Below are 8,148 nucleotides of genomic sequence, written 5' to 3' on the forward strand. Positions count from 1 at the left end.
CGGATCTCTACTAAGAAAAAAGGAAACGGGCAGACAGAACACTCGCAGTGCTCGTGGGACTAAGATGGGGGGCAAGAGCCCCCCTCACCTTCAGGCATGCAACCAAGTCCTCCATTCCCCCCTGGGAAGTCACAGCTAAGCTGCAGCCATCTCTGTGGGGGCCTAGAGGAAAGCACACTCGCTCACTCACTCCGCAACACAAACAGGGAAGGGGGAAACACACACACACAGACGCAACTTTCCAGAAGGGAAGGACAACGCAGCGCAGCCAACGCCTAGGAATAAACCCACACCCACGAGCAACACACAAGAGCCTGTGGCCTGTCCCAGGGCTGCACAGAGGCCACAGACCTCAACGTGCCAAGGGGCTTCTCAAGTAAGGACAAAGGCCAAATGCCGCGCCACACACCCCGAGTACAGGGCTGGCACACTGACAGGCCACCAGCAGGCAACGGCACTGCGGGGCCGGGGGAGGAGGGGCAGGGAAGAGGCACTACCCTGCTTACAGGGTGGCCTCGGGGTCCAGTGAGCTCCGTTTCCCACTCAGGTGCGGAGAGGTGGCACTCGCCCTCCTTACAGGGGACCACGCTCCCCAGGCAGCCAAAGGAGCACCAAGGCAAAAGGCCAATTACAGCAAAGACCCGAGCCCTGTTTACAGGGGAGGTCTCCCAGCATAAAGCCAGCCTGGTCACCCAAAGAGCTGGCAACATTCAATTCAAATGTGACTATAGGGAGGTGCTTTGCCCAGAACGCCTTTCTCTTTCCCCCCCGCGTTTGCAGGCTTCCGCGTCCTCTTCTTCCTCCTCTTCCCCGTCCTCTTCTTCCTCCTCTTCCCCGTCCTCTTCTTCCTCCTCTTCCCCGTCCTCTTCTTCCTCCTCTTCCCCGTCCTCTTCTTCCTCCTCTTCCCCGTCCTCTTCTTCCTCCTCGCTCCTGCCTCCCGGCTCCCCGCATCACGTCTTCTTTCTTCGGTAGCTGATCCTGAAATATGAGGCACGACACCATTAGACCTGAGCAGCAGCAATTCCGCCACCTGAGGGAAGCAGCGAAACCCAACATATCACAGGAACGTGGCACACGACTGCCCAGCCAAGGGGCAAGTCCATGCATTGCCCCCCTCCCCAGTCCGTTCCAGCCAAAACTACTTAGAGCTGCTTTTCTCACCTCACTGGCACGCTGCGGAGGCTCCAGCCGGCGCTGCAGGGGATCACGGAGGCGGGCAGACTGGGCAAATGGAGCTGGGCACACACAAAGCAGTGGCTAAAGGAGTCTGCTTCCCTGCTTACAGGGGACCCTCAGTCACTGCCACCATCGCAAAGGGCCTGGGACTCAGGGGCACAGCCGCTCCCTGACTTACAGGGCAGCCCCCGTCCCTACGGCCGAGGGAGGCTCCTTCTCCCCCACTCCGGGGCCACCTTGACACGCACCCCGCTAACGGGGACGGTCACCCCACACAGGCTGCCAGCAGAGCAAAAAGGCTCACGTACCCAGACCCTGATTACAGGCGGGCCGACAACACCCCTGGAGCCACAGAGCTCAGTTTCCCCCCCAGCGGCAGGAACGACTCTCAGCCGCCAGGCAGCGGGGCGACTAGGCCAAAGGCCACGGTCAGGATCCCAGACCCAATTATTCCAGGGAGGGCGCAAGCCCAACCCCACATCTCGCAGCCCCGTGCCTCTGAAAGGCCGGGGCCGCATTCCCGCCTGAGTACAGGGGGTCTCTCAGAAAGCAGCTCACCAAGCACAGGGGGCACGCACAGCCCTGCCTACAGGACGGCGCCCCACACCTCACCATCATCAAGAAGCCCCGCGGAGCACGCAGCTCCCACCAACGCCTGAGCTACAGGCGGGCCCGCCCGGCAGCAGAACATCACCACATCTTTAGCAGTCATCTTTAGCAAACATCTTTAGCAACCATCTTTAGGAAGCAACCATCTTTAGCAACCATCTTTAGGAAACAACCTCGACCCACCGAGCGGGGAGGTCACACCACACAAAAGCTAAACCTCAACCTGCACCCTCTGACGGGACAGGGAGGGGTCATCCCCACCAGCTGGATGACTAAAGCAGCCGGCTGCAACGCTGCAGCCTCCCCAGCCCTGGTTACAGGGGGGGGCGGGCCGCTTGGGGGACTCAGGGCACCACAGCTTGTGACACGCACCCCGAGTACGGGGCTGTCACGCCGCCAGCAGAACAGGCGGCCGTGTAAGGACAGGCCCAAACCCTGGCTACAGGGCGGCCTCGGCCACAACGCTACCACGTGGCTCGGATCTCTACTAAGAAAAAAGGAAACGGGCAGACAGAACACTCGCAGTGCTCGTGGGACTAAGATGGGGGGCAAGAGCCCCCCTCACCTTCAGGCATGCAACCAAGTCCTCCATTCCCCCCTGGGAAGTCACAGCTAAGCTGCAGCCATCTCTGTGGGGGCCTAGAGGAAAGCACACTCGCTCACTCACTCCGCAACACAAACAGGGAAGGGGGAAACACACACACACAGACGCAACTTTCCAGAAGGGAAGGACAACGCAGCGCAGCCAACGCCTAGGAATAAACCCACACCCACGAGCAACACACAAGAGCCTGTGGCCTGTCCCAGGGCTGCACAGAGGCCACAGACCTCAACGTGCCAAGGGGCTTCTCAAGTAAGGACAAAGGCCAAATGCCGCGCCACACACCCCGAGTACAGGGCTGGCACACTGACAGGCCACCAGCAGGCAACGGCACTGCGGGGCCGGGGGAGGAGGGGCAGGGAAGAGGCACTACCCTGCTTACAGGGTGGCCTCGGGGTCCAGTGAGCTCCGTTTCCCACTCAGGTGCGGAGAGGTGGCACTCGCCCTCCTTACAGGGGACCACGCTCCCCAGGCAGCCAAAGGAGCACCAAGGCAAAAGGCCAATTACAGCAAAGACCCGAGCCCTGTTTACAGGGGAGGTCTCCCAGCATAAAGCCAGCCTGGTCACCCAAAGAGCTGGCAACATTCAATTCAAATGTGACTATAGGGAGGTGCTTTGCCCAGAACGCCTTTCTCTTTCCCCCCCGCGTTTGCAGGCTTCCGCGTCCTCTTCTTCCTCCTCTTCCCCGTCCTCTTCTTCCTCCTCTTCCCCGTCCTCTTCTTCCTCCTCTTCCCCGTCCTCTTCTTCCTCCTCTTCCCCGTCCTCTTCTTCCTCCTCTTCCCCGTCCTCTTCTTCCTCCTCGCTCCTGCCTCCCGGCTCCCCGCATCACGTCTTCTTTCTTCGGTAGCTGATCCTGAAATATGAGGCACGACACCATTAGACCTGAGCAGCAGCAATTCCGCCACCTGAGGGAAGCAGCGAAACCCAACATATCACAGGAACGTGGCACACGACTGCCCAGCCAAGGGGCAAGTCCATGCATTGCCCCCCTCCCCAGTCCGTTCCAGCCAAAACTACTTAGAGCTGCTTTTCTCACCTCACTGGCACGCTGCGGAGGCTCCAGCCGGCGCTGCAGGGGATCACGGAGGCGGGCAGACTGGGCAAATGGAGCTGGGCACACACAAAGCAGTGGCTAAAGGAGTCTGCTTCCCTGCTTACAGGGGACCCTCAGTCACTGCCACCATCGCAAAGGGCCTGGGACTCAGGGGCACAGCCGCTCCCTGACTTACAGGGCAGCCCCCGTCCCTACGGCCGAGGGAGGCTCCTTCTCCCCCACTCCGGGGCCACCTTGACACGCACCCCGCTAACGGGGACGGTCACCCCACACAGGCTGCCAGCAGAGCAAAAAGGCTCACGTACCCAGACCCTGATTACAGGCGGGCCGACAACACCCCTGGAGCCACAGAGCTCAGTTTCCCCCCCAGCGGCAGGAACGACTCTCAGCCGCCAGGCAGCGGGGCGACTAGGCCAAAGGCCACGGTCAGGATCCCAGACCCAATTATTCCAGGGAGGGCGCAAGCCCAACCCCACATCTCGCAGCCCCGTGCCTCTGAAAGGCCGGGGCCGCATTCCCGCCTGAGTACAGGGGGTCTCTCAGAAAGCAGCTCACCAAGCACAGGGGGCACGCACAGCCCTGCCTACAGGACGGCGCCCCACACCTCACCATCATCAAGAAGCCCCGCGGAGCACGCAGCTCCCACCAACGCCTGAGCTACAGGCGGGCCCGCCCGGCAGCAGAACATCACCACATCTTTAGCAGTCATCTTTAGCAAACATCTTTAGCAACCATCTTTAGGAAGCAACCATCTTTAGCAACCATCTTTAGGAAACAACCTCGACCCACCGAGCGGGGAGGTCACACCACACAAAAGCTAAACCTCAACCTGCACCCTCTGACGGGACAGGGAGGGGTCATCCCCACCAGCTGGATGACTAAAGCAGCCGGCTGCAACGCTGCAGCCTCCCCAGCCCTGGTTACAGGGGGGGGCGGGCCGCTTGGGGGACTCAGGGCACCACAGCTTGTGACACGCACCCCGAGTACGGGGCTGTCACGCCGCCAGCAGAACAGGCGGCCGTGTAAGGACAGGCCCAAACCCTGGCTACAGGGCGGCCTCGGCCACAACGCTACCACGTGGCTCGGATCTCTACTAAGAAAAAAGGAAACGGGCAGACAGAACACTCGCAGTGCTCGTGGGACTAAGATGGGGGGCAAGAGCCCCCCTCACCTTCAGGCATGCAACCAAGTCCTCCATTCCCCCCTGGGAAGTCACAGCTAAGCTGCAGCCATCTCTGTGGGGGCCTAGAGGAAAGCACACTCGCTCATTCACTCCGCAACACAAACAGGGAAGGGGGAAACACACACACACAGACGCAACTTTCCAGAAGGGAAGGACAACGCAGCGCAGCCAACGCCTAGGAATAAACCCACACCCACGAGCAACACACAAGAGCCTGTGGCCTGTCCCAGGGCTGCACAGAGGCCACAGACCTCAACGTGCCAAGGGGCTTCTCAAGTAAGGACAAAGGCCAAATGCCGCGCCACACACCCCGAGTACAGGGCTGGCACACTGACAGGCCACCAGCAGGCAACGGCACTGCGGGGCCGGGGGAGGAGGGGCAGGGAAGAGGCACTACCCTGCTTACAGGGTGGCCTCGGGGTCCAGTGAGCTCCGTTTCCCACTCAGGTGCGGAGAGGTGGCACTCGCCCTCCTTACAGGGGACCACGCTCCCCAGGCAGCCAAAGGAGCACCAAGGCAAAAGGCCAATTACAGCAAAGACCCGAGCCCTGTTTACAGGGGAGGTCTCCCAGCATAAAGCCAGCCTGGTCACCCAAAGAGCTGGCAACATTCAATTCAAATGTGACTATAGGGAGGTGCTTTGCCCAGAACGCCTTTCTCTTTCCCCCCCGCGTTTGCAGGCTTCTGCGTCCTCTTCTTCCTCCTCTTCCCCGTCCTCTTCTTCCTCCTCTTCCCCGTCCTCTTCTTCCTCCTCTTCCCCGTCCTCTTCTTCCTCCTCTTCCCCGTCCTCTTCTTCCTCCTCTTCCCCGTCCTCTTCTTCCTCCTCTTCCCCGTCCTCTTCTTCCTCCTCGCTCCTGCCTCCCGGCTCCCCGCATCACGTCTTCTTTCTTCGGTAGCTGATCCTGAAATATGAGGCACGACACCATTAGACCTGAGCAGCAGCAATTCCGCCACCTGAGGGAAGCAGCGAAACCCAACATATCACAGGAACGTGGCACACGACTGCCCAGCCAAGGGGCAAGTCCATGCATTGCCCCCCTCCCCAGTCCATTCCAGCCAAAACTACTTAGAGCTGCTTTTCTCACCTCACTGGCACGCTGCGGAGGCTCCAGCCGGCGCTGCAGGGGATCACGGAGGCGGGCAGACTGGGCAAATGGAGCTGGGCACACACAAAGCAGTGGCTAAAGGAGTCTGCTTCCCTGCTTACAGGGGACCCTCAGTCACTGCCACCATCGCAAAGGGCCTGGGACTCAGGGGCACAGCCGCTCCCTGACTTACAGGGCAGCCCCCGTCCCTACGGCCGAGGGAGGCTCCTTCTCCCCCACTCCGGGGCCACCTTGACACGCACCCCGCTAACGGGGACGGTCACCCCACACAGGCTGCCAGCAGAGCAAAAAGGCTCACGTACCCAGACCCTGATTACAGGCGGGCCGACAACACCCCTGGAGCCACAGAGCTCAGTTTCCCCCCCAGCGGCAGGAACGACTCTCAGCCGCCAGGCAGCGGGGCGACTAGGCCAAAGGCCACGGTCAGGATCCCAGACCCAATTATTCCAGGGAGGGCGCAAGCCCAACCCCACATCTCGCAGCCCCGTGCCTCTGAAAGGCCGGGGCCGCATTCCCGCCTGAGTACAGGGGGTCTCTCAGAAAGCAGCTCACCAAGCACAGGGGGCACGCACAGCCCTGCCTACAGGACGGCGCCCCACACCTCACCATCATCAAGAAGCCCCGCGGAGCACGCAGCTCCCACCAACGCCTGAGCTACAGGCGGGCCCGCCCGGCAGCAGAACATCACCACATCTTTAGCAGTCATCTTTAGCAAACATCTTTAGCAACCATCTTTAGGAAGCAACCATCTTTAGCAACCATCTTTAGGAAACAACCTCGACCCACCGAGCGGGGAGGTCACACCACACAAAAGCTAAACCTCAACCTGCACCCTCTGACGGGACAGGGAGGGGTCATCCCCACCAGCTGGATGACTAAAGCAGCCGGCTGCAACGCTGCAGCCTCCCCAGCCCTGGTTACAGGGGGGGGCGGGCCGCTTGGGGGACTCAGGGCACCACAGCTTGTGACACGCACCCCGAGTACGGGGCTGTCACGCCGCCAGCAGAACAGGCGGCCGTGTAAGGACAGGCCCAAACCCTGGCTACAGGGCGGCCTCGGCCACAACGCTACCACGTGGCTCGGATCTCTACTAAGAAAAAAGGAAACGGGCAGACAGAACACTCGCAGTGCTCGTGGGACTAAGATGGGGGGCAAGAGCCCCCCTCACCTTCAGGCATGCAACCAAGTCCTCCATTCCCCCCTGGGAAGTCACAGCTAAGCTGCAGCCATCTCTGTGGGGGCCTAGAGGAAAGCACACTCGCTCACTCACTCCGCAACACAAACAGGGAAGGGGGAAACACACACACACAGACGCAACTTTCCAGAAGGGAAGGACAACGCAGCGCAGCCAACGCCTAGGAATAAACCCACACCCACGAGCAACACACAAGAGCCTGTGGCCTGTCCCAGGGCTGCACAGAGGCCACAGACCTCAACGTGCCAAGGGGCTTCTCAAGTAAGGACAAAGGCCAAATGCCGCGCCACACACCCCGAGTACAGGGCTGGCACACTGACAGGCCACCAGCAGGCAACGGCACTGCGGGGCCGGGGGAGGAGGGGCAGGGAAGAGGCACTACCCTGCTTACAGGGTGGCCTCGGGGTCCAGTGAGCTCCGTTTCCCACTCAGGTGCGGAGAGGTGGCACTCGCCCTCCTTACAGGGGACCACGCTCCCCAGGCAGCCAAAGGAGCACCAAGGCAAAAGGCCAATTACAGCAAAGACCCGAGCCCTGTTTACAGGGGAGGTCTCCCAGCATAAAGCCAGCCTGGTCACCCAAAGAGCTGGCAACATTCAATTCAAATGTGACTATAGGGAGGTGCTTTGCCCAGAACGCCTTTCTCTTTCCCCCCCGCGTTTGCAGGCTTCCGCTTCCTCTTCTTCCTCCTCTTCCCCGTCCTCTTCTTCCTCCTCTTCCCCGTCCTCTTCTTCCTCCTCTTCCCCGTCCTCTTCTTCCTCCTCTTCCCCGTCCTCTTCTTCCTCCTCTTCCCCGTCCTCTTCTTCCTCCTCTTCCCCGTCCTCTTCTTCCTCCTCTTCCCCGTCCTCTTCTTCCTCCTCTTCCCCGTCCTCTTCTTCCTCCTCGCTCCTGCCTCCCCGCATCACATCTTCTTTCTTCGGTAGCTGATCCTGAAATATGAGGCACGACACCATTAGACCTGAGCAGCAGCAATTCCGCCACCTGAGGGAAGCAGGGAAACCCAACATATCACAGGAACGCGGCACACGACTGCCCAGCCAAGGGGCAAGTCCATGCATTGCCCCCCTCCCCAGTCCGTTCCAGCCAAAACTACTTAGAGCTGCTTTTCTCACCTCACTGGCACGCTGCGGAGGCTCCAGCCGGCGCTGCAGGGGATCACGGAGGCGGGCAGACTGGGCAAATGGAGCTGGGCACACACAAAGCAGTGGCTAAAGGAGTCTGCTT

The 8,148-nt window shown here is 60.8% G+C and overlaps 1 long non-coding RNA gene across 1 annotated transcript; it reads right to left on the reverse strand.

Annotated features, from left to right (window-relative positions):
• Positions 1–756: 756 nt before the first annotated feature.
• On the reverse strand, positions 757–4,695 carry LOC140255552 (uncharacterized). Its single transcript, XR_011904500.1, has 3 exons — positions 3,424–4,695; positions 1,162–3,240; positions 757–978 (listed from the first exon to the last, which is right to left on the reverse strand). It is a non-coding gene; the product is annotated as an uncharacterized lncRNA (long non-coding RNA).
• Between the last annotated feature and the right edge of the window lie 3,453 nt (positions 4,696–8,148).

This window comes from Excalfactoria chinensis, chromosome 8 (genome assembly GCF_039878825.1).
Source record: "Excalfactoria chinensis isolate bCotChi1 chromosome 8, bCotChi1.hap2, whole genome shotgun sequence".
Taxonomy (NCBI): domain Eukaryota; kingdom Metazoa; phylum Chordata; class Aves; order Galliformes; family Phasianidae; genus Excalfactoria; species Excalfactoria chinensis.